This window comes from Coregonus lavaretus (assembly GCF_964263955.1).
Source record: "Coregonus lavaretus genome assembly, chromosome: 4".
NCBI classification, from domain to species: Eukaryota; Metazoa; Chordata; class Actinopteri; order Salmoniformes; family Salmonidae; genus Coregonus; species Coregonus lavaretus.
Genome location: NC_139991.1, coordinates 12,429,303 through 12,456,409, shown reverse-complemented (window position 1 = coordinate 12,456,409; position 27,107 = coordinate 12,429,303). Strand labels below are relative to the sequence as shown.

Genomic DNA, 27,107 nt, shown 5'->3' with positions numbered 1-27,107 from the left:
CCTAATTACATTAATGTCATGTGTTAAGTCCCCCCACATATAAAAAAAAAAAAAAAAAACTTTTTTCTTCTGAGGAAAGGTCTGACCTCACCCATTCATTTCATCAACATAATCACTCCGGAGAGGTCTTGACTTAAAGTCCGCACAGCTCTAGGTAGTGTGTATCGGGGAGATCTGGGTTGCATCTTCTGAAGAAAGACGCATTTTTGATACTCCTCTAAACCTTAAGGGGAGTTTTTAGCTTTTGGTCAGCGAGTGGTTCCTGGAAAACATCTGAATCGTTTTATAACCAAACACAGCTGCGGCGCCAGTGTATGTGTGTGTGCGTGACAGTGTGTATGTGTGTGTGTTCATCCGTATGTGGAAGAGCGAGAGAGAGTGAGGTTATCTGTTTGCTTCCCTTTCCAAAACGGAAAGAAAGAAAAAAGTTTGGACGTCTTTTTCTCCCAGTAACTTTTTTTAGGCATGAACGCCGAGACGTGCGTCTCATACTGTGATATGACATCCATGGATTCATATTATAGCCCCTCTGCACCGCAAGGTAGGGATCATCCGACGAACCCGTTTAGGACATTCCAAGCGAGTGACACCAAATACAGTCCCACTTTCCTGCCCAACAAAGGTCAGGCTTACGGAGAAAAGTCTCGGAGCCCATTCCAACAGGAGTGCCAGTCATTGGATGCCACCGCTGGGGAAGGCACCTTTAACAAATACCACCTCTTCATGCAGAGATCTTCTTGCAAAACCCCCCCTGAAGGAAGCAAACTGCACCAAGAAAGCGGACACAACGGAGCGCTCATTCCCTGCTATGGTGAGTAAACCACAGTTCTATTTCGAACAAACTGAGATTTCCCGTGTCCTGTGTTGTTTACCCTTGTAGAGAAACCACATCAAATGACGACAGAAATTGTGCTTGTGTTCTGTATACACTGCTCGGTGTAAATATCTGTTCACTTGACTTACTATGCCCCCACTTATGAGGGATGTTTTGCGTATTTTCTTCTCAAAGTTGGGAACGTTTTGCCTGTCTCCCCATGCCTCGTAAACAGTTTCCTGTAAGTTGAGAAATTCCTTCCAATAACCAGAACCGATGATAAAATAAAAGAAACGGGTGAAGTAATCACGTCTGCTATCATTCCGGGTGTTAGGATAATATCACTAATCGCATACGAACATTTGTCAATGCATGAGTCTTTACAAAGTCAATGTGCTGGACTTCACAACTTATTACCAATATTACGGCCACAACCATCCCCTGTAACACAATTACGACTATCACATTTTCCCTTTGACGATTGAATTAAATTAGGCTGTATTTAATGCGATAATCTGCATTACAATCCTTAATATTGAATCTGAATCGGACAATTGAATTAACACGTTTTCAAGCATGAAAAATTACCGAGCGTCGAATTGACTTTAATATGGGAAATAGTTTATCAGCGGACTAATATTGTTATTATCCCTAGTCTCTTTAAATCTATAGGCTACTTACTCAATATTTTCTCATGAGCAATAGATATTGGGGGAGTTTGCAAATGTTAAGAATCTATCGATGATACACACACACACATACACACACACACACATGTTTCGGCACCTATATGATATCAAGGTAAAGATAATCCGATTCTTATAGAAAATATTGGCCAAACTGATAGCCTATGGTGAACTGAACATTGCTGATCAAACAGCCTGATTTGCTGACCTGACAAAATAACACTGTAAAGGCCTCTGGCCGACAGTAGCCTGTAGAAACGTTGCGTTAGCGTGACATGGGTATTGGTGACCTTATAGATTTTTGTATGACCATACAATACAATATAACGGATCACAAGTTCCTAAGCAATATTTGTTTATTTGACAAGGAAATACATCTTAGTCATTTAGCAGACGCTCTTATCCAGAGCGACTTACAGTTAGTGAGCGCATACATTTTCATACTGGCCCCCCGTGGGAAACGAACCCACAACCCTAGCGTTGCAAGCGCCATGCTCTACCAACTGAGCTACAGGGGAATACAACCTTTAACTTTGTAACTGGAAACCCACAGTTGCTTTGCGTAAAATGAATAGGCCTATATGATGCATAAAATACCTACATGCAACTCTTCCATCTGAATAAGAAATAACCCCCTCTACTGAATTACCCAACAATATCTTCATGTTGAAGATATTCTGCAGAGGTTTAGCAAAGGGCACATCTTGAGCGCAGGAAAATCCGCCCATGCTATAAATTTAACACAAATACCGCAAAATCCAACGCTTTCTCTAACCATCTGCGAGCAACTTGTGGGTGAGATGAAAACCCACGGACATACAGCGGCTTCTCAGATGATGAACTGGAGGGAAGCATCAAATACAGCGGTAAAAACTTTACGGAACCTCTCTCAGGAGAGTGGCAAGTGCTAAGAAAAATTGTAGGAGTTATTACAAATTTCAAACGTGATTCATTTGTTGTTTACTGTTGAGAAGTCAGTGACCAAAGCCAGATGATATTCGATACGTAGGCCATGAATCCTCAAGAAAATGGTTTACTTGAACAAGACTAAAGCAGTGCTAAAAAAATAAGACTTTCTGCCAAATAATTATTTCAGTCTCACATTTTGAAGTGTCTATAAACTAATTGCTATTAACGTTAGCGTAGTTAGCTCATTTCTAAAACATTTTAATTCAATTTGGCCCAATTCTGTCTCAGGTTTAGGCTACATTTAGATCAAAGATGTCCAACGTTCCTTCATTTAAACCCACATTCTTCAAATATTTTATTACAAAAAGTAAGAGCACATATACATTGATCGAAACACATGATAGTTTATTGAACGCTGTAGGTAACATTAACTTTAATGTAGCGCAAGAATAAGTATAAAAGCACTACAATTTCAATAATCCTTCATTTTTCCTTCTAAATAATGGATGCTGTGCTGTCATGTTAGAACGTCAACCAGGCGCGTGCGTTGCATTCCCTCTGTGAGGGAAATTTAAGAATATTTCCATCTATCTGTGCAATTTAGAAAGTTAAAATGTAATCCCCATTACATCTGACTTATAACATAACAATAACATGTATTTTCCGTTTTTCCGGATCAATTAATAGAAGAAGAAAAAATCGACACTAAAGATGCATGCACAGTGAACATATGGACACTGGACAGTGCTGCTAGCACAAACAACATCCAAATTAAATTTAAATGTCAGATTACTGAAATTATAGAATGAAATTAGAATACTTAACAATTTCCATCAATATACTAACATCAATTTGCACTTGTAAGAATCGGATAAAAAAACCATGCATGGAAACGGTTCGATTGAACGAAAGTATAGACTTCACCAAACCTGTTAATGAATCACTACTACAGATATTCTAATGAATATCTAGTGTAAACGACAGGAGTCCAGTCCTTCTAATGAATGTCTAGTGTAAACGACAGGAGTCCAGTCCTTCTAATGAATATCTAGTGTAAACGACAGGAGTCCAGTCCTTCTAATGAATATCTAGTGTAAACGACAGGAGTCCAGTCCTTCTAATGAATATCTAGTGTAAACGACAGGAGTCCAGTCCTTCTAATGAATGTCTAGTGTAAACGACAGGAGTCCAGTCCTTCTAATGAATGTCTAGTGTAAACGACAGGAGTCCAGTCCTTCTAATGAATATCTAGTGTAAACGACAGGAGTCCAGTCCTTCTAATGAATATCTAGTGTAAACGACAGGAGTCCAGTCCTTCTAATGAATGTCTAGTGTAAACGACAGGAGTCCAGTCCTTCTAATGAATATCTAGTGTAAACGACAGGAGTCCAGTCCTTCTAATGAATATCTAGTGTAAACGACAGGAGTCCAGTCCTTCTAATGAATGTCTAGTGTAAACGACAGGAGTCCAGTCCTTCTAATGAATATCTAGTGTAAACGACAGGAGTCCAGTCCTTCTAATGAATATCTAGTGTAAACGACAGGAGTCCAGTCCTTCTAATGAATATCTAGTGTAAACGACAGGAGTCCAGTCCTTCTAATGAATATCTAGTGTAAACGACAGGAGTCCAGTCCTTCTAATGAATGTCTAGTGTAAACGACAGGAGTCCAGTCCTTCTAATGAATATCTAGTGTAAACGACAGGAGTCCAGTCCTTCTAATGAATATCTAGTGTAAACGACAGGAGTCCAGTCCTTCTAATGAATATCTAGTGTAAACGACAGGAGTCCAGTCCTTCTAATGAATATCTAGTGTAAACGACAGGAGTCCAGTCCTTCTAATGAATATCTAGTGTAAACGACAGGAGTCCAGTCCTTCTAATGAATATCTAGTGTAAACGACAGGAGTCCAGTCCTTCTAATGAATATCTAGTGTAAACGACAGGAGTCCAGTCCTTCTAATGAATATCTAGTGTAAACGACAGGAGTCCAGTCCTTCTAATGAATATCTAGTGTAAACGACAGGAGTCCAGTCCTTCGAGAAAATGAAAAAAGGAGGACACAACCAAAGAGGATATAAAGAGTTGAGATGTCAATATAAAAGCGAAAGCACTGAATCACTGCTGTCAAGGAGAAGACATTGATCAATTGTCTGGTCTAACGGGCCAACGTGAGAAAAAGTGCACATGAAGAAACTTTAGTTAAACTTTTCCATGCTGTTCTTATTATTGGCTAATGGCTACCATGATGAGGAGCAGGATGATATTAATGAGGATAAAGATTATATTATTGTTGATGACTAAGCTATCATCATCATCATCATCATAACAGTCGTAATTGTATTATTACATTATTAAGTATTTACAGCTGAGTTACGGAGGCGGGCTGGGCACTGAAAATATGCCACTAACGTGCCAGAATAGGATTCCTGTAAACCTTAATGAAAGCATATAAACCAATCAGTCTTTTCCTCGCAACATAATTAGTTGAAACGGGTGACGTAACATAGCATAGCCATCAATATAAGATTTAATGATGGTCTGCTGTGCAGATGTTATCGAATCTCTTTGGTTTAATCAAATAACTTTAGACAACAACACAATAACACGAGACACTTGCTTTGTCAAGAGTATGCGACTGATTGATCACTGCTGGGAATCAATGGAAATAATAATACTACCACTAATGATAATAATAATAGCTAAACAATAGTTAACCCAATGAGCATATTATGATGAATTAGAAGTAATTTACCGTATGCACGTCTTTATTATTCAAAAAGCAACAAGTTATTATTCAAAAAGCAACAAGTTGCCTGTTACATAGTCATTATATAGCTTCCAATATTTAGATCATTTAGATAATTCTGAACAAGAAAATATTCACCTGAAATAAATGAGTAAATACTCCGATCCAAACTTGAACCCTTATGTGCAGTCTTTTCTGCATTGGTCATTTAAGCACATTACGTACGGGCGCCAAACGTGGTATGCCTATAACATTAAGCCTACAAGTTATTCAAATTAAACATAATATTCTGTTTTTCATATATTACATTTCCAATCCTGTGTTATGGCCTTGCGTAACCTTTGGTACGTAATGACTCACAGGAGATGCGTGCTTAATATAGCGCGTAAAAGACCAGGCCGAGACCTGTAAGAAATGACGAATATGCTCGGCATATACAAAGTCAACTAATGAAAACGTATAGACACGGACTGAAAATTGAATAATCGATGTGAAAGTGCGTTTGAATCACATAATCCTATACTAAAAAACCAAACACATTGTCACACTTTCCTATCAACTCGGGGTCATATTTGCAATGGAATGCGTTTGTGTCCGTGGAAGATTATTATTTTTTTTTTTACCAGATCACATAATCACTCACGATATCTTATTTGGGGTCACGTTTTAAAGACCCTGAACCTGGTCTTGGAAGCCTTATTGGTTTCGACCACAGGTATAAGTCATGGCAGGTAATTCAACGGGGACTTTGTGAGTTATTACTTCAATCAGGTTTAAGCAGGTAGGCAGAAATTCCTGGAGCCACAGTCTTTACAATATTTCCCGCTAGCCACCGCGGGGGCCCTTGAAGATAATACCAGCGCTGTTTTCGGGAGATTTCAAGGGAGTTTGTTTCTTTTTGCGTTCGGTTGAACTTGCCAGTGACCTGTAGTCTACATAACATCGGTAGATGTAAAGAAAATTATTTCTGCTGTTAATCCCAAACAAACCGCCATAAATAATACTTAGCCTAATGATGCCATCCTAATGTATCTTATTGAAGCAATAAGTCAGCCACTAAAAAGGAAGTTTACACCAAAGGACATATCTAATATTTTACAACAGATGACACATTCGAATTCGACAATATACAACTATATTCTTTCCATGATAAGACCACTCAAAATTGTTATATGACCTTTCAAAACAAAGGTCCCAGTAAAACGTGATGTTCTATGGGTGCACGTTTAGTTTTTTGCCCTAGCACTACACAACTCATCATAAAGCTTTGGTTATTTGAATCAGCTGCATAGTGCTAGGACAAAAAACCAAAAGGTGCTCCCAGGGCCAAGTTTGGGAAACCCTGAATATGGTATCACAGGAGGACCCTGGCTGGGTAGACCATGCATGTTTTTACAGTGGCCCGTCACCCTTGCAGCAGCTTTGCCTGACCAAAGGTATGGCTGACTCCTCAGATAGAGCGAGCGTTAAAGAGCAGGCAGGAAAACCTCAGCACTACAGGAGACCTCCACCATTAATGTGACTCAGATGTACATAAGCACTTCCCCCAGTTATTGTCATACTTTCAAAGGCCAGCCCCTCATAACCACAGGCAGTCCTTGCTAAACAAGTGCTGCATTCAAACACACAACATGTCACCAATACAATATTTGGTTATGGGGTGGGTTGCAGGTGATTGAAAGGATCAGTGAATGATTTTGTGGACGTTAACATGCTGTACTGCGCTTGCACATATTTACATACTGTAACAGGAAGGAAACAAATACTTTGTGCCTGCAACTAAGAAATGAGGCAAAGTGAAATGTAATGTTTTGTCAACCAAATTGTAAATGACAGCTTGAACCCTTTAGATTTTCCTACAGGTTTTCTATTCCACCATTGAATGATGGTAAAAACTGTTGCTCCAAAACAGTATAGGGTAACAAATGGCATGGTTTCAACCATTCCTCCATACAAACCTCTTAAGATGAAACAATGGGACACTTTCTACGACCCAACAGTGCAGTTACATTGAGGTTCACTCAGGTCCAGCAGCACTGGACCAACAGTATGCTACTTCAGGGACAACATATACAAGGTCAGTGCATTAGCAGTAGGGGAGAGCAGTCCCTTTCCTAGCCGAGTCTACATGCAGTGATAAAAGCCTGTAGACTCCACTGGACACCAAGGCTCCATAAACCAGACTCCTCTCCTCCAGGTAGGAGGATATTTAGGGCCTGGCTCTGAACATCTAAGGGAGAGTGGCCAAAATTCAACCTGATAAAATCTGACAACAGGTGGCCTTTAAATTGGGGGATTGTGTTGTTTTACATTAAAATATATAAGAAAAATATATAATTTCTTGACTTGGTTTAACACACACAAACAATGCACATAGTCAGAGATAGCTATCCTTGACTTCTCTGCAATGTCAAAAGTGGTCAGAGTACTCATTGAGAACATAACCTCTAAACTAGGAACATCAATCTCTTTTTTTTGTATTTTTCTTGAAGCAACAGGAGTTTTCCTCTTATGGTGTTTGACCGTCCTCCCTAAGGACAGGACACAGAGACCTTTAACTCTGGTTTCCTGCCCTTTTTAGAAGAGCTGGACCCCCAAATTCTCCAGAGAGAATCGATCTAAAGCCCAAAGGAATCCAAACAGAAACACAATTTTTTTCCCGCAACATTTGTAGTCTGGATAACTATTTACCTTAACATTCCAAGAGCTTTTCCAATGAACTATTCGTGAGCTATAGACGGAGAGAGGAAGATCCTTTGTTGTGACATTACAAGCATTTGGTATATAGTTGCGGTTACAATATCGTGTTTTCACTCAAAGAGAGGGAGGATATAGGAGGTGTGAATAAACTGTCCTGTGAGATCCTTTCAATCTAGACTGAAGCCACCAAAACACAATCTGCTGCCGTATCTCTCTCTACCGTCTTTAGTACAGCACAACCATTTGAGCCTTTCTTTCTGTCCGTCTGTGCTGATTTATTTGAGCAGCGGGTAATAGAAAGCAGCCATGGAAGTGCTGTGAAGCCTGGAGAACCAGGGCATACTTCAGCAGGTTGCTGACATGACTAGAGGTGACAAGAACCTAGGATCATTTTACCAGTTAGCTCATATTTTGGCACAGCAATTTACATTAGGCTCAATCTGCCGGCCGGAGTGCGACAGGGCTACAGCGAACCTCCTACTCCAGGCTTCTCTCAGTCCGGCAGTCTGTTCCTCTGCTGTGTAACTAAACCCTCCATAGTTGAGGCCCTCAGAGGATGCTTACTGATCAGACGTACAGCACAAAGAATATCTCAGAAGATTAGAGTCTGTAATATCACCTACTGCGGATACATTTACTCAGACGTTATAGTGTAGTAAAAAGTTAGCATGTCCATTGGCATGGGCATTGGCACCCATCACAAGCTGAAATTATAAGCATGTTGCTTTTTGAATCACATGATTTCATGTGGTGTTTCCTAATGACAGAGTAGTATGTAAGTTCACATGGGAGCTGCATGTAAAGAATTTTAAGAAGTCTATATGAAATTATGTATTATTTCACAAGCAGAGGATCATTTTTGCTTAGTTACAAGTGATTAGAAATGTGTACCACCAAGGACAATCTAGTGCTCTTTCCACATTGTATTTACTTCAGTATAACAATGCTATTGTTAGATAGCTTCTATATCAGTGTCTTAAAGTGGAATCCACATTATGCTAAAAGGACAGTGACCAACCTCTGTTTTTTATTATGGCATTCCAGTGCACTCGTAAAAATGTATGTTTGCTTCATTGTGGTTTTTAACATCACCCGAGAGATTCAGACCTCACTGGGAAAAGAGGAGGGAATATAACGTCAACTGTTAGATAAACTGAGAGGATCTCACATTAAGAGGCCGTCCCCTCTCAGGGGGTCTCCCTCTGCACTCATTCAAATAACCTCAAATCTATTGGAACATGTAGACTTTCTTTCTTTTAGTCATTTTAGTACAGTACTGGTTAAAACCACAGCATACGCAGTGAAATATTATTTTGCATGAACTTTGCGTTACACTGGGTATTATATCTCCATCACAACTTAGCAAAATGGAAGTTACGGTGTTGTTACAGTTATTACTGTGTATTTACATGGGTATAAGGGCAGGGGAAAGTGTTTCCAGATATGGTAATAAGTTGGTTTCAGAAAGACAAATAGAGCTTTATTCCTTTGTCTTATGTGTAATTGTCTAACACTGTCTTGACCTTGTTTTAGAGCTAGCCAAACTGTGGAAAAGGCACTGAGTAGCCCCAGCCCAGCCCAGTCTCAGGCTAGTGGACATCCTGCCGTGCTCTAGGGCCTGAGAGAGACTCTCAGACAGATGAAGAACATTGAAGAGAGAGAGAGGGATGATTGATCAGTGTCTCAGGCTTTATGGATACGCTCCCATAGCAGTTGTTTTTTGGCGCAGCGTGTGCACTTCACAGCAGCCTGATGGGATGAATCATCCCTCTCAGCACAGTCAGTGTTTGACTTCAAAGTGGACGCTTACCTATCAGATGCTCCCAAACTACTGTAGCTATAAGCTAGTCAGAGAGGTACTTATGGAACTTTTTCATCCGTGAGCTGAGGTTTTGTTTACGACGGCAGGCATATGAGAGTGCAGCAGTGATATGAGAAAGGCATGGGCCTAGTGAGCACCAGCTTAGGCTAACCTTGACCTGTTTCAAGGACTGCAATTGACACCATAGCCTACTCATACTGCGGTGCTATTCGTAGTGGTGTCATGGTGCTCCTGACCAGAAACAAGATCGTTTAAGAAGGACTGGTTTGTAAGAACTGCTGAGACTTGACTCCATCTGCCTTTGGGTAGGCGATTAGCTCTGGTTTTGCAAATGGCAGTGTAGGCAGAGGGCTTGCTAATAAGGCTCTCCCCATGCTAATTCCTTGTGGTGACACTCACAGGCTGCAATAAAAGGGATCAATGTCTCTCACATCACTTTCATTTGTCATGATGTAGGCATGACAAAGTTTACATCTCAACACACCAGTCAGTCTCTCCATCCACTACCTGTGTTAGTTAGTGTCTCTGTCTTTATGTAACAGCCTCACAGCCAGCGGAACTGGCAGGAAGAGAGGACTTCACAGAGTTGGCGGGACTTCAGAGCACAAAGCCTCCCATTACGATTCAATCCATATTCTAAGAAGGGAAAACAAACCAAATTTGAGTTACAAATAAATGCTTAGCAGAGAAAACAGCTTACACAAATTTCCTCTGCTCCCTGGGTCCAGTCAAAACAGGGATCTATCAAGCCTAGACTACACACACTTAATCTCTTTTATTTATGTTTTCTAATATTTTGGGATATTCTTTCGGGTTTGGGAATATTCTGCCATTAATCGCTCTCGGTCACCGCAGGGTGTCTAATTTATAGTGTTTATTTTAAATGCTGTGAGCTGACCCTAGCCATTCTATTCAATAAAGAGGCTGGGGAGGCGTCCTGTCGCTTTACTGCCAGTTAAATTACACTTTGATGTTCCCCTCTCGTTTTCGACAGCAACTTAGCGTCTGTCCCCAGTGAAGGTCTGACCCTTGCTAACTTTAAGGGGTCCAGCACTGATATCCAAGGGCAGGGACTATTGTCATTTACCCCTCATAGCATAGCTGCTATGATGATCATATTTATTACTCTAACATGACCATCTTTTTTCTTATTTTGACATTTTCTGTGGACACATCTTTTTTAATGACTTACAGTGCAAAATATAAAATTACGTTTGAAGACATTTTCTATGGGGAAATGTAGACGCTATTAAAAGGGGTTTACAAGACCCTGTGTTGCTCTGCAGGCAGGTGTGAATACTCTTAAGGTTAAACTGCCAATTAGTTCTCTGATTTAACCTCACCCCTCTTCTCTCTCACCCACTGATGAACTCTCCTTTCAGACCCTCTTGGTTTCAGCTTGGTCAGATCTGGACTGATTTTGTAGAGTATTCTGTTTCCTTGACATTGTAAATAATAATATTAAGATTTCAGTTCTGAACTACCTTGTACTTCGACACAGCAACAGTTTTGTATCACATCTCATTATTTCTAACTTTAATCAAACATACAAATAGCATAAGACAGCAGTTATACAACTGGAAAGGAACAGGGAAGCTATTTCAATTTTAGATCACAGCAGTAGTACAGTCACTGTAGACTTGGTATGTCAGATCCCTAACAGGGTTGGGGAAGACAAAGAACAATGGGCTCCAGACTTGCCTCTCTCCGTCAGAGAGCTGTAATTGAAACTGATGTGGAATCTTGGATGCAAAGTAAAAAAGAAAAAAATCAGTGGTTGCGTTTCAAAACACTGTTGTAGAGCAGATTCCTCTAAATGGGAAACACGCATGCTATGAGGTTTTAGTGGAAGGGACTGAGGAGTTTATTGTCTGCTTGCTTCCAAGTGTTGTATCAGGGATGCTGAGATCTAGATCTGTATAAAAGGTGAAAGGTGAAAATGAGAGGGGGGTTAACTGTAACCACTGATAAATTACAGCAGCATGTCAGAACATATCCTGGCATAGAGACAGAAGTGTCTTTGCTTTATATAGTATATAACATATCATACTTTCACTAAGCCCAAATATGATTGTGTAATCCAATCAGCTAAGGTGGAAGTGTCTGAGGATTAGTTATCTTCAGGAAAATCCACCATGATGCTAAAAGGAAATGTCTGCCTCCCCCATCAGTGATCATGATACTGCATTTAGTGATGACTGATAAGCTCTTTACTTCCATAGGAGAGGTGGAGAAAATATTACCTATGCTATTTCAGATGGACCTCTCCATGCCAATTACTCTCAGTGGGCTTCTCTCTACAGGCATATCTCCTTCTACCCGTCTTTTACTAACCCAACTCTGTTAACAGGAAGAAACAATTCAACATTAGCCTTTAATGGCTATGTTCACTCAGGGCTCCCTCCACTGCATGGGTATCCTGCAGTAAGACTTTCTCATGTTCCTCATCCATATAGCCCAGCCCCCGGGAGGTCCCACTGCTGTTGACCTTGGGCAGTGGAGTATGTCTCGCCTCTCAGCCACGACCCACCACACGGATAACAAGTGGGAGATTGTCACAACAAAAACCATCAATGACACAGGGCATAAACAAGAGCCTTTGATCAGCAGAGAGCCCTTGATTTCAAACAGCCTGACAGCCTTGCCTTGTTGGGACCATTGGTGCAGGGCATATGAGGGAATAACTAGAAATGATTTACGTTTTGGTAAATGCGTTGAGCTCGCTCCTCTCAGGCTTAACAGGATGTGTCAGTCCTGGGCAGGCAGCAGGCAATGTGGGAGCCATTATACCCCTGGCCAGGGCCCGGGCCCCGGTCGATGCTGTCTGCCTGCCTGACAGTCCACAGTGGCCAGGGTGCTCGGCAGCAGCCCAGGGAAGGCAAACTGACACAGCCAGAGAGAGTGAGCGTGCTGCTGAGACGGCTCAAATCAGACCCTCACGATTAATTACCAACACCAGGAGTAATCTTTTTCCTCATATCCAACTCTGAGGGAAAAGCTTTAACTTACAGTAGTTGGAGGTTTTGAGAATCAGACGGGTGAAACATAACAGTGCAACATTGATTGGTATAAGTGAACAACTTAATTACAGTGCTATGGTAGGAAGTGGGCTTTCCCTAAGTGTGGCCCCTGCAGTAAACAAATCTTATAACACAAGGCTTGTATTTCTGATGGTGTCATTGACTGTTATGCGGTTTAGCGTTCGCATGGTTACCCAGCTCCCTTTACCCAAGTCCTTGAAAGATGTGTGTGTAGGGCGGGGGACCGGGGGTGTGTGTATCATCAGATGAGCTATCAGGTCCCCTCACCTTACAGCACATTACCCAACAAGGCTCTGTGTGGAGGGCCGGAGGGCATGCTGCCCTGCTGTGTTGAGAGCAGTATGCACACCAGAAGCTCACATGCACACCTACACCCCATGGCTCTAACTTGACAAGGCTTTACCCCAGCCTCAGATAAGAAATGAGCACGTCCCAACCCTGGGCTCCCTAAAATAACTCCCTGTCTCTTAGAGCTAAGCTAAACAGAGGGGAGCGTAGTGCTTGGACTCACCACTAGACTGAGCCAGAGGGGACATCACCAAGCAGAGGGGTTGAGAGGCAGATGTGAGGTTTGGCTTGGACCCCAAACAATATTCTATACCCCCTTGAACACTCTAGAGCCAAAGGGGGAGGGTTTGCAGTTCATTTGAGTGAGTATGACAACACATTGCCTTCCCAGGACCCCAAACAGACCCCTTAATAGAAGCCGTAATGGAGAGAGTTTAATGATCCACAGGCAGGGAGGGCAGTAAGGGCACAGAGGATTGGTGATGTAGCGGAATAATGAATGAGACGGCACACTGGCACAGACAGCATCATGGGAATTTATGATCAGTAGGCTGACTGAGGTTTCACGGCTAGGCTGCTGTGTGTGTTTCCCATCGCTACAAATTACTGTCCAGCAGATTGCCACTGACACTCTTGTTGCCGGGTTAGTTTGGTTGTGTTACTAAGTGAGCTTCAGCTTGCAACCGCACCACAGACCACGCCCAGCCCACGCCTGCGTTGAAGACCTGAGTTCCCCCAGCGTAAGACCTGACTCCAACCCCAACCATACTGAGAGAGAGAGAGAAATGTGAAAACCTGTAATTTTCTATTAGTCTGCAATTACTGCCTGCCAGGGTGTCTGTTTCCATGATTTATGAGCAGCAGTATGGAAGGAGTGTTCTGGCAGTCACACAGCTTATACACACACTCCTAACCACACCCTGAACCAGAGTCCAGACCTGGAACTAACTGACCAGGAAGCTTTCAAAGAACAACATGGTGCAAGAGTCATTTGGTCCTTGTGCTTGTGCTACATAATACTGTAAACACAGTCTAAATTAGTTTTCTGTTGCACGTCAGTCCCAACACATATGATGTCAATGATAACCAAATCCATAATTATTCAGCACAGTGCTAGATATAATGTGTTCTAACACCTTACTTCTCTCATCCTCTTTCCAGGTAAAGATAGCTCAGGACTGACAGACTCTGACCTGACCCCGAACTCTGACCCCTCTGGGATGGACGGCAGCTACCTGAGTGTGAAGGATCAAGGCGTGAAGGGCCCGTCGGACCGACCGGGCTCGGACATGGCCAGCCCCATGGACAAGGGCGAGGGTGAGAGCAACAAGGGCAAGAAGAGGCGTAACCGCACCACGTTCACCAGCTACCAACTGGAGGAGCTGGAGAAGGTCTTCCAGAAGACCCACTACCCTGATGTGTACGCCCGCGAGCAACTGGCCCTCAGGACTGACCTGACTGAAGCCCGTGTACAGGTAAGACTGGTTCACCTGAGCGGAACTCTACTGCTAACCACTACTTACTCAGGTTCTGTGAAGATCTGTGACTTCAGTCTAGCAGTATCACTTTCATTACACATCAATAACAGTGATGATCACCATTATACACAGAAGAACAATTGGTAGAGTTCTAAACTTGAGCATCCTTTCCTTTAGGCCACGACTAGCCAAACAAGAACAATGACCAATGCTATCTCGAATCAGATGGCGGCTGTATGTTATTGAGAGGACTTTAACAAAAACCGGACACAGCTAATGATTAGGAGACTGTGGATAGAACCACATTAATCCCTCAACATCTGTGGCTTTGGAGAGATAACGTCACCAAGCCACCAGGGTGAGAGTGAGAGTTATCTGGTAATGTGGGAGTAGGGGAGTAGTGGCCAACGCAGGGCAGGGGGCCCCCAGGGGCTGAGGCTGGAGCTGGGCCTCATATGTTCACTGTCAAGGGAGCAGACCTTCATCCACATATGAGGAGACATGCTTGGTTCTACTCAGCTCCACAACCTAGCCTGCACCTGAACCCCTGGACTTCTGAACTGAGTACTGCAAGTGGCTAACCAGGTCTGGGGCTACAAACATACAACCTTCCTGTGACCTTCCCCTTTGATTTACATATAATCCGTCCATGACTACTGCCGCATTCCAGCATTGGTGGATAGCTGATGAGACCCCCCTCGCTCGGAGCACAGATACAGACACACACACACACAAAGTCTACCAAAAGCCCTTGGATTCATTGTGTTTTTCTTTCATTAACATCCTGTTCAGGAAAGAATGTGTCCCTCCCATGGTCTCGTGGGTAGGTGTGAAAACCTTCCCCTGAGCCTCTGGTAAGTTGTGAGGTTCGCAGCAACCATCATGCACTAATCCATAGGAAACATGCCAGAATATACAGTACAACACTGACACCAATATCTGTAAATACAAACGTCATGTGAAAGTAAAGAGAGCAAGTGCTCTGTGAAAGAGTCTGAGGGATGAGATCAGGCTGGATCGGGTCTTTATATGACATGTGCTGGCGCAGTGGCAAGAAACCCCTCACAGTGAAACACAGGAAGTCCCTGAAGCCAGAGGGTTGTAATTCAGCCTAGAGCCCCCCCCCCCCCCCCCCCCCCCCCACTCTCTCTCTCTCTCTGAAGGTATGCTATTCCTCTAGCTATAAGAGGGCTGGTTCAGCTGGGCCCTTTACAGCCTAAGCTCTCCCACTGGCCCTCTTAAACCATTCAAGTTAAAAGATAAAAGACACAAGATGCCTCATCAGTCAAAGAACTTTACTCAGAAAAAAGGAGCTTCACACCTCATGAATTCTGCATCTAAAGTGGACAAACTGTTCAACTAAATCCACAAGAATTTGTCCTGCTATAAAGCTCATAGTACTGTACGTTTTGGTCGATTGGAATTCCACTGAGATTTCAGTTTTGTGGTTGTCAATAGATTTCCAAACAAATACTTCCTGGTCAAGGCAGTGTTTTTCAGATTGTAACTGAAATACCCTCTCTTTAGTCCACTTAACGAGACTGAACAAGAGGAGCTTGTAAACTTGCCTGACTATAAACGTTAGCCAGAGAAATGTTTGTTTTTTCTGTCTACTGGTTTCAAAGGGAGGAAGTCGGTTGAGCTCTGAGTCATATGCACTCCAGATACATCTACAGGTCACAGGTCAAGGGTTTCAATAACATCACGTCTCTCAGACTACCTTGCTGTCAGTCCACAGCTCTGAGGCTGCTGGACGTTGTTTGACATGGAGTATATAAGGCTAAATGAAATGCCAATATGAGTTAAGGACCAAACTACAGACCTTAGTTCATATAAAACAGGACAGCAACCCATCAGAAAGCATAATAACAAATCATGTAAATATGATATTAGATATTAGATGTTGTGCTCATTCAGCTGGGTAACTATACAAGGTAGAAATACTTAGTCATTGTATACCCCCCATTGTGTACTATTTGCAGGTCCATTTGGGCCGTGCTATAGTATGGAAACAGCAGTGGCAGATTATCAATCCTCAAAGCTGGTCTCTGACTTCAAAGTGGCTGTATCCCCATGCAGCTTCCCTGCCAGGACAGTTTGGCATTTCTGTGTTCTTTCTCTCTGTGCTGGAACAGAACTAAAGCCTCATAGTAAGTCTCTAAGCTACTTTAGCTGTCAACGTCTTTACCAATTACTGTCACTACCCAGTGTGCACACACAAACACTTAGCTCTGTGGAACAGAACCTGTCTAGGGAGAAGTCGGACAGAAAGCACAAACAAACAGTATCTGTTGGCAGATAGATACTCACTGTCCCAACATGATCAACAGCTCTACTGGTGGGTCACTGTCAAAAGACACAAAGGGAGAAGGTGCATGTGAACCAAGGAGTGAGTCCATCCAACTATCATAGCGTACTCTTTACAATCTGTTCTCCACATCATTTATAATTGTAGTTGATGAGGGGCTTCATTGGCAATAGAAGCTAATGAGTATTTGGGTTGTATGAGACTGTTGAAAGAAAGACATGAAGACAGAGAGAGAAGGAAAGAGACAGATGACAGCAGTGAGAGGAGAGGAGAGGTGAGGAGGGAGCGTCTTGTCTGTGTGGCTCCTCTGGGTTGGAGGGGGGAGCATCGGAAAGCCAGGGGTTTAGGGGTCAGGAAATTAAACAGAAAATGAAAACAAGCTCTGGTTTGAACATTCTCCCATGTCACTTTTCAATTTCCCAAATTCCCTACTCCGATTTATAGAGGGAGGAAGAGTGTGAGTGAGTGAAATAAATAAATAAATAAATAAATGACAGAGGAGAGATAGAAATAATGTCAGGGGGGCAGAAAGAAAAAGGGGGGGAAATGTGCTACTTTTGTTCTCTCTCACAAAAATGTTCTGATACCATATACTGCCCATGTATTCCCTGTATCAGTGTAATCAGTGAGTAAAGCTTTCTAAACAGACGATGTGAAGCTTAGGGACAGTGCTCTCTGTGCTCTGTGCCTTGACATTAAGTGCAATCACAGTCAGGCTGATATCAGGTTACCCAGCTCTGAGATAGGCCCTATGACGTTGTGTGGGGGAGGGCGCCAGGCCTAAGCCCATCTGAGACTGACTCTATTTAGATCACTTTCACCAGCTTTGATGGAAATTTAAACACAATAATGCTTTCAATAAACAACCGTTTTAGGCTCAGATGTCAAAGGTAATTACAGCACACTTTTGTTATGAGAAAATTGGCCTGTTCCTGTCAGAAGACAAAGGAACGGAGGGAAGAGTCTGTAAACGTTTTGTTTTGAGTACTCAAGTGAAAACCTCCTCTCCACATTGTCTGTATTAGAGGCCTAGTAATCCTTCCTTTCTCCTCTCTTCTCCTCTCTGATTGCACACCCCGCCCAGGGAATCAGACCAACGGATTTATTACTTCACCCTCTTTTTAATTATACCTCCAAAAGTCTGTGTATGTGTGTATGTGTGTGTGTGTGCGTGTGTGTGTGTGTGTGTATGTGTGTGTGTGTGCGTACACACGTGTGTGTGTACTTGGTTGACGGAAAGGGAAAATTGCACGTCAGTTGCTGTGTAAACCACAAACTAATTGACCAAAGGCTCATCCTCAGAACCAAGTTCAAACTCTGTGACAAATCAAGATTGCAAAACAAAGGAGGCGCTCCCTTTGAATAGGCCTCCACTTCGCGAATCAATAAATAGATGGAGTTAATCTGAGAGGAAGAGGGATCACAGGGAAAGGAATTTCTGGCTGCTTTTGAGACTTTAAGCTTAAGAATAGCTTGCTTTATCTACAGAGCAGCGCATACTTTCACTTTTTTCCACTAAGAGTTTCGGCACATTGATGTCTGTGCAGATAGCACAGTCGTTTGGCTGTGATCCTCAGAACCCTTTTTCCATAGAGAAAAGAATAGTGTTATTTGCATCTATCAGAAAGGCATTCTCCTGAGATGTGGTGGAAAGTTATAGTTTAAAGCTTCAGGATTACTGGTCCAGTACTAACTCCGCCCCGGCCCCCACTGACTCCCCCACTCCCCCATCTCCCCTCCACATCTCCACCTCCAACCTCCTGCCTCCTGCTGCTGATGGCGCTGATAGGAGGGGAACTCAGAGGAGGCCTTCACATGGCCTGTCAACTCCCCCAGACGTCAAACTCCAGCCAGGTCTCTGCTTTCTCTGAGAGAGGGAGACTGTGAAAAATAAGCTATGCACACGGGCCAAGGCCCAGGGCTGAGGGGCAGAGAGATTCCCCTTCTCTATGAGCGCCCTGTGAGGCCAACCCTGGAGGTTCCTGGACTGTTTCTCAGGTGCCTGACCACGCTGCTGTACAGTGTTTACCCACAGTTCACCCAGCCTCACTGACACACTGAGCCCCAGGCCTAAGAGACACATGGCAGTCTCTTTCCTCCCCTTACAGCTCAAAGACACGGAGCAGCGCCACAATTATAATCACAACAGTGTTTGTGCAAGTTATGTGCTATGTATATTGTACTGTAGGCCTACATATTATTTGAGTTCTATTGGATGTTCAGGGAAAACATGTATGACTATCTTCTTCTTTGAACTATGCTCTAAAAATGTAACTATAGGTATCTATGGATCCTATGTGACTATGTGACTCAGTCCTGACCTTTGCCCAGCAGGTGTGGTTCCAGAATCGCCGAGCCAAATGGAGGAAGAGGGAGCGCTTTGGTCAGATGCAGCAAGTCAGGACACACTTCTCCACAGCGTACGAGCTGCCTCTTCTAGCCAGACCTGAGAACTATGCACAGGTAAAAATAATAATAAATAATACAGTAATTGAACGTATTTATATAGCGTTTTTTTCAAATGCTCAAACAAAATGCTTACATTTTGTTTAAGTTTGGATGAAACACAGCAACCATTTGTGCCAGAATGCTCATCACCCATCAGCTATCATGGTGGAGGCCTTGGAGGAGCAGAGTGGGGTTACTTACATCTTATGGGTGTTACAGACAAAGGATTTGAGAGAGCAGTTCAAGCTGAGGGGGAGGCCTTTCTCTGTGATGCAATGACAGATCAGCAAGCCCAGATGAGGCAGCTCCTCTTCCTGTTCTCTCCTCTCTCTGTCTGCCCCCCAGAGAGTGAGGTCAGCCTGGCTCCAGTGACAGGCCAGACACACCCTCACATAGACCCAGAGAACCCTCCATTTATTATTCATCTGCACAGAGGGTCAGAGGGCAGGTGTGTGTGTGTGTGTGTGTGTGTGTGTGTGTGTGTGTGTGTGTGTGTGATGCTGTGGAATGCAGCTCTGTGCACATCTGGCCACTCCATGCGAGTATCCAGCACCACTACCCCGGCCCCCATCTCAAACACCCCCACCCCCACACCCACATCCCTATCAGCTCCCTGACCACCGCATCTCTCTCTCCGTCTGTGGAGGAGGGTGACAGGAAGCATGGAGATTACTAAAACAGCCAGGCTGTCACGATCGTTGGTTAGAGAGGACCAAGGCGCAGCGTGTTGAGCGAACATACTTTAATAGTAAAGTGCAAACACGAATACAAAACAATAAACGATACGTAACGTCCTCAGACAATGACTGACAAGGAACAAAAACCCACAAACACAAGGTGAAAACAGACATATTAAATATGGCTCCCAATCAGAGACAACGAGCCAAACAGCTGACACTCGTTACCTCTGATTGGGAGTCACTCATCCAAACAAAGAAATACAACCACATAGAACAACCCAACCAAACAGAACACAACGAAACGAACACACCCTGGCTCAACATACAAAGTCCCGGAGCCAGAGCGTGACAGTACCCCCCCCCTAAAGGCGCGGACTGCGACCGCGCCTCAATAAGGGCTAAACAAGGGAGGGCTGGGTGGGCATACCTCCTCGGCGGTGGTTCTGGCTCCGGCCCTGATCCCCACCTCCTCTCCAACCCCCCAAAGTACCCCTGGTCCTGTCTAGCCCCGCTGGTCGGAGCCGGACTGACGACACGCGCCCCTGGCTTGGTGCGTGGAACAGGAACGGGCCTCACCGGACTGACGACTCCATTCCCTGGTTTGGTGCGAGTAGCAGGAACGAGCTGGACCAGGCTGACGACTCGCATCCCTGGTTTGGTGCGAGTAGCAGGAACGGGCTGGACCAGGCTGACGCCTCGCACCCCTGGCTTGGTGCGAGTAGCAGGAACGGGTTGGACCAGGCTGGCGACTCGCACCCCTGGTTTGGTGCGAGTGGCAGGAACAGGCCGGGTCGGGCTGGCGACGCACACCGTAGGCTTTGTGCGTGGAGCAGGGACAGGCCGGGCTGGGCTGGCGACGCACACCGTAGGCTTTGTGCGTGGAGCAGGAACAGGCCGGGCTGGGCTGGCGACGCACACCGTAGGCTTTGTGCGTGGAGCAGGGACAGGCCGGGCTGGACTGGCGACGCACCTCGTAGGCTTGGTGCGTGGAGCAGGGACAGGCCGGGCTGGGCTGTCGACGCACACCACTGACTTGGTGGGAATGGCAGGAACCGGCCGGGCTGGGCTGACGACGTGCACCACTGACTTGGTGGGAATGGCAGGAACAGGCCGGGCTGGGCTGACGACGCGCACCACTGACTTGGTGGGAATGGCAGGAACAGGCCGGGCCGGGCTGTCGACGCACACCACAGACTTGGTGGGAATGGCAGGAACAGGCCGGGCTGGGCTGACGACGCGCACCACTGCCTTGGTGGGAATGGCAGGAACAGGCCGGACCGTACTGGGGACACACACCACTGGCCCCACGCAGGGATCAGGAACGGGCCGGACCGGACTGGTAACACACCCCAGTACCTCTCGCCGTGCCTCCACACTTTCCCTCTCCTCTGTGCCCAGTAGCCCCCCTAACCTGGCGGCCTTCTCTGCCAACGCTTTGCACCGCTCTAACCCGTACACCTGCTGCCCCGACGTCGTGAGCCCCCCCCTAAAAATTTCCTGGGGGTCTCTCCTCCCCGTGGCCCAGGCCTCTCTCCCTCTTGCCAGACTCGCAATCATCTCCTCCCACGTCCATCCTCTCTCCTCGTCACGCTGCTTGATCTGGTTAAGGTGGGTTTTTCTGTCACGATCGTCTAATGAGGAGGACCAAGGCGCAGCGTGTTGAGCGAACATACTTTAATAGTAAAGTGCAAACACGAATACAAAACAATAAACGATACGTAACGTCCTCAGACAATGACTGACAAGGAACAAAAACCCACAAACACAAGGTGAAAACAGACATATTAAATATGGCTCCCAATCAGAGACAACGAGCCAAACAGCTGACACTCGTTACCTCTGATTGGGAGTCACTCATCCAAACAAAGAAATACAACCACATAGAACAACCCAACCAAACAGAACACAACGAAACGAACACACCCTGGCTCAACATACAAAGTCCCGGAGCCAGAGCGTGACACAGGCAAGGTGTTGAAGGACTGAGGTAGGAGGGAAATGTCTTTCCCTTCAACTTATGTATCTACCTGCAGCAACACTACAATAGGGTTTTCAACATTAAAATATTGGGCTATGGATAAGTAGACTATGATGTGAACGTTGCTCCACAGAGTTGATAGGTTAATTAATCATTCAAGTCGATTTGACAGACCATGGTGAGTATCGTAGGCTTCTTGATCTTCTTAGCCTATTTGTAAAGCGTTTTACGATAAAAGGTCTACCTCGTCTTTAGGCCATTGTGCGCGCCGGGTGCTATACCGAGGAAGAGACACGTGGAGACTGGTGCTCAAGATAATACTTTTTTGGGGAGTGAGCGATGTCGAATGATGAACTTTACTGCAGAAGCTAAACATGACCTTAAATAATTGTGCAACTTGTGCTGTATTGCATGAGTATCCTAGGTTGGTGCTTTTGTTTGTAAACAGGACTGTCACACACACATCACACATCCTTCATTCTGCAATAGGCCTACTTTATAATTATATTCAGTCCACAGAGGGTGTCTGAAAAAACTAAGCACTGACTCACCCACATAGTTTTGGTATTTAAAGTGACCCTGTCCTCTCTTTGCGTTTCAGATCCAGAACCCATCATGGATTGGTGGCGGCAGCGGAGCGTCTCCTGTACCAGGCTGCGTAGTGCCCTGTGACACAGTCACGTCCTGTATGACCCCTCACCCTCACTCCGGCAGCGGCGTATCTGACTTCCTGGGCGTCCCGAACCCTGGGGGTCACATGGGACAGACGCACATGGGCAGCCTGTTTGGGGGTCCTGGCATGGGGTCAGGGATCAACGGGTACGATTTGAACAGCATGGACCCGGACCGCAAGTCCTCCAGCATCGCCGCCTTGCGCATGAAGGCCAAGGAGCACAGTGCAGCCATCTCCTGGGCAACATGATGCCTCAACAGCAGCAGGACGGGCCTCTGGGAACCCCACCACGTCCAAACCAAGCCAAAGCAGAGAGGGGAGGCAGTCTGTGCTACTATAACAGAAATATTGATAATCTAAAATACTAATGATGATAAAAGCCATAGCAAATTGCTGAAGAGGAGAGAAAGGAGATCTGGACAATGGACTTCTTTACTTTGTGTCTCTGATGGGAGAGACCAGTGGACATCAGAGATGAACAACAGTCAGTCAGTCAATCAGTTAGTCAAAGCATGAGGTGAGAGGCAGGAAATCGAGAATCCTTCAAGAGACAAATGAATTGGTTGCTTGTTGGAAACAATGTGCTGGTTGTACAGTAATTATAAACTAAAATACAACAAAAAGAACAAAAATAGCTGAATAGATTTGAACCAATCCCTGCACTTATTCAGTTAATACAGGTAATGCTGTTTGTACAGATCTTGAGATGCGTCCGCTAACACACCTGCTATTGAGTGTCAATATAGCTTTTTCTGTTCAGGTGTTGTTATACCTTCTTGTTTTCCGGTATTTAAATTTTAAGTGTGTATTTTTTAAATTCTTTTTGATCCTGGTTTTATCACAGAATCCCTCGTCCCTTTCTGTCAGACCGTGTGCAAATGCAACTATTCTCTCCACATAAACTGCAAACTGATATTCACATATTTACATACATTTGGCCTGATTTGGGTCTGTGTGTACATTTGGGTTTCCTTAGGTCATTTTGGTCAGCATTACTTCAAGGAGAGGGGTGTAGGTAACGGTCAAGCCCAAAGCCGATCCATCTCTGTCAGACTAACTGAAAGAATGCTGATAAAATCAGTCATATTCTTCAGTTTCGGAAAGAGGTAAACCATTTCAAAGGTAGCTAACTGTTTCTGGTTTGCATGGTCAGCACTAGCATACTTAAGGTTGGTGCGACCTTCCAACATTTAAATGTCAGATATAATTCCAGGTTTGTTTAAGTGCGGGCAGACGGAGAGCCCTACCTGCCCCGCTGACTTGGCCCGCTGATGGGCCGTCACTGAGCCAGAGAGGGATGGGGACAAGGAAGTGGTGTGTGTGTGTGAGTGTGAGAGAGGGGCACAGCAGGCCTGCTGGGTCTGGGGCTACAGGGCCTGGGAGCGTCAGACAGGCTCAGCTCTGTTTGCAGGAGGAGATTCAAAGTGGACATGCCATTTCCTCCCTTGGCATTTCCTCACCTCGCATTTCCACCTAGGGAGTTACAGGAAAAGTGCCCTCCAGTCCCATTGCCAGAAATAACACCCAGCGGCAGCCTTGAACAGCAGAGAGGCAGTGTAGATTATACAGACAGTTTCTGAGGGGGATAATAAAATGCTGACTAAGGCTGTCAATGTTGACCACTGTCTCTTTTCATGCAAAGCCTCACTTTGACTGTCAGCTGAGCTGACAGGTCTATAGTGGGATGGTATTCTCAGAGGAGAACCTTTCGTGCTTTTGTTAGAAGTATTACTTTCTCTCCACACAAAATAAGCCGTCGGTCAGTTTTATACCAGGAACCCCAGGTTTCTTTCCACTTGGAGGAGACTTGTGAAGTGAATCCGTGTGAAACAGTTTGTTGAGGCAAAGGAGGGCTGTGAATTGGCTGCAGGTCATGATGGACTTGGGGGAACGTGTACTGTACAACTTTATTCCATCTCTCACTCACTGTTTATTTTCCTCTTGGAGAGCGCCATCAGCAGGCACTTAGCAGCTCCACTCTGTTCCAAAACTCTGTTCCAAAACTCTTATGCATCTCTCAGTCCCAGATGCAATGTATGGCCATACGCTGTTAGAGACACATGTAAGTTCAGTGCTGAATTTCCTGACGGTGTGTAAAGGATGTGGAGAGGCTGTGTCCCATGAGAGAGGTGTCAGAGCAGCAGGCTGTGAAAAAGACTGGATAGCACTCTAGCACAGAGCTGTGAAACAGCTAAGCATCTAGCAGCCATGTACATCTGCCCTGCCAACCCAGTGCAATTAATTCTGTTCTCAAGACGTTATTGCTATGTTTGCATCAACATGATTACTTTACTAATGATAGTAGACATATGTTGTTATAAATTCCTCATTCTCCGCGGCCTGCTGTCCTCCTGACAGCTTTAGCATGACGACTTGTGTTGAGCAGGCTGAATTTTGGCAACAAACACATCCTCCCCTCCCCTGGCAACAACCAGATCCCCCCGTCCCTCCCCTCCTAGCCCCCTCGGCAACAACCAAATCCCCCCGTCCCTCCCCTCCTAGCCCCCCCCGGCAACAAACAGATCCCCCCCGTCCCTCCCCTCATAGCCCCCCTGGCAACAACCGGATCCCCCGTCCCTCCCCTCATAGCCCCCCTGGCAACAACCGGATCCCCCGTCCCTCCCCTCATAGCCCCCCTGGCAACAACCGGATCCCCCGTCCCTGTGCCTCAGTGTGGACATGGAACAATGCGGGGGGAAAACTGGCATCCGTGCATTCGATGGCTCCATGTCACGATTTGCGGAGGTGACAGAAATAGTAGACGTGTTCCATCATGTTATGCATTATGGGCTTTCTGTTTTTCCAAGGTCCCATTTGGATCAAGTCAAAACAAAAGGTCTCATAGATTTGAAGCCAAATATGATACCCCCTGCACCATAAGAGGAGAATCCATCTGCAATTCCCTAACATAAGCCACATTATTTCCCCTTTCACTAGGTAGCTCTGCTAGGATATAGTGTTATGTATGATCCAGGATGAACTGTCAGCGTCTTGAAACAGTGGGTCAGAAACCCTTTCCAAATGACGACTCAGATTGGATCCAGTTTTACATGGCAGTTCAAGCCTAATGCATGGACATGCTGCTGACAACATGGCTTGTCTCTCAGTGTTTGGAGGTGCTCCTCTGAGATTTGGAGATGGGGCCCCTGTGCTCTCATAGGCCGTTCTAAGGGGTTGCTAGGAGTGCGAACGGGCCGCGGCGTTCCGGTGTTCTGGGAAAAGGACAGTGCACACAGCTGCGCTCAGGGGATAAATGCAAAACAAACATGCCTCGCACATGCTTCGCCTCAGCTGTCATGGCTCAGCTTTCAAAGAAGCCCCCACACTGCACTGGGTATCTCTCCCTCTCACTCCTCTGGCCGAATGCCTGGCCCCTCCGGCACTAAGGCCATACACAGCCGCATAGCCAGGCTGCAGCCTTTTAATTAACACTGGGACATCTGTGGACAGGGATTCTTTCTGGGATTCTGTGACAGAACAGACAGAGCCGCCTGTGGCCCTGTGCTCCAGGTTGGCCTATAGCTGTCTCTGGGGGGTTTACAGTGCTGGGTTGGGTGCTTCTCAGAGCTCAAACACACATGAAGCTCAGGTCGACACGGAGTTGATTTGTTTACCGTTTTCGTCATGTTTTTGCAAACATTTTAATTTCTTTATTTATAGACATTTTCTGTTATCTGCAGTTCTCTATTGATTGAAAAGGACAAAACCGAAAGCTCAGTGTTACAGACTGCAGAAACGTACAATCCCTTATGAAGCCTTCTTGGATGAATTACAGGTTAATATGTAAATACTGTATTCTCTTTCTCATCTACCCCAATCGAGGCACAGCTTGCCTTAGACCTTAAGGCCTTAACTGATCAGATATGCAGAATTTAAGTATTTGCGAAACGGCTTTGTATATCAGCTCATCCTGTTGTAGCCTGCAGGGGTCCCAGTCTGTCCCTCGGTGATGATGTCACCTTTCACACCACCCCTATAATTTCTAATACTACTGAAGCAGGGCAATAAAATAAGTAAATACTTATTATAATATAAAACTGTGTGTTGTGTGTGCATGTAAAAACATGTAAATGTCAATTGGACTGATTTACAGTAATTTACAAAGACCCTTGAAATGTTACAAATTTGATGTAAAGTATTGCTTTATCTTTGTGAGATACTTGTGGGTTGCTATTTGAGTGATTTATTTTGAAGGAGGTGGGTGTTCTTGGTTTATTGAGTTTCCAAATATTTCCAAAGGTTTTTGAGGCTTTAAGCTATATTGTACGGCTTTTTAAATAATGATGGTATACTTTTACTTGTTGTGTTCATGTTCTCATATATATTCTGTGTGAGTTACTATAGTACAGTAAGTTATTGCACTTACATATTTTAGAAAATTGTTTTACAAGCATTGAGAGCAAAACTGTTGTTCATCACATACTTATTTAAGAAACACACACACAAAAAAAGTACAATTTTTTTAATGGATAATTGAAGTGCAGCTTAAATTGTCACAATGAGTGATTTCATATTGTTCCCGCCAAATTCTTTAA

The 27,107-nt window shown here is 44.7% G+C and overlaps 1 pseudogene across 1 annotated transcript; it reads left to right on the top strand.

The window, feature by feature from the left end:
* The first annotated feature begins 465 nt into the window (after positions 1-465).
* On the top strand, positions 466-22,821 carry LOC311128213 (homeobox protein aristaless-like 4; annotated as a pseudogene). The gene is made up of 3 exons: positions 466-811; positions 19,128-19,256; positions 22,501-22,821. The product of its transcript is annotated as a homeobox protein aristaless-like 4 (transcript).
* The last annotated feature ends 4,286 nt before the right edge of the window (positions 22,822-27,107 follow it).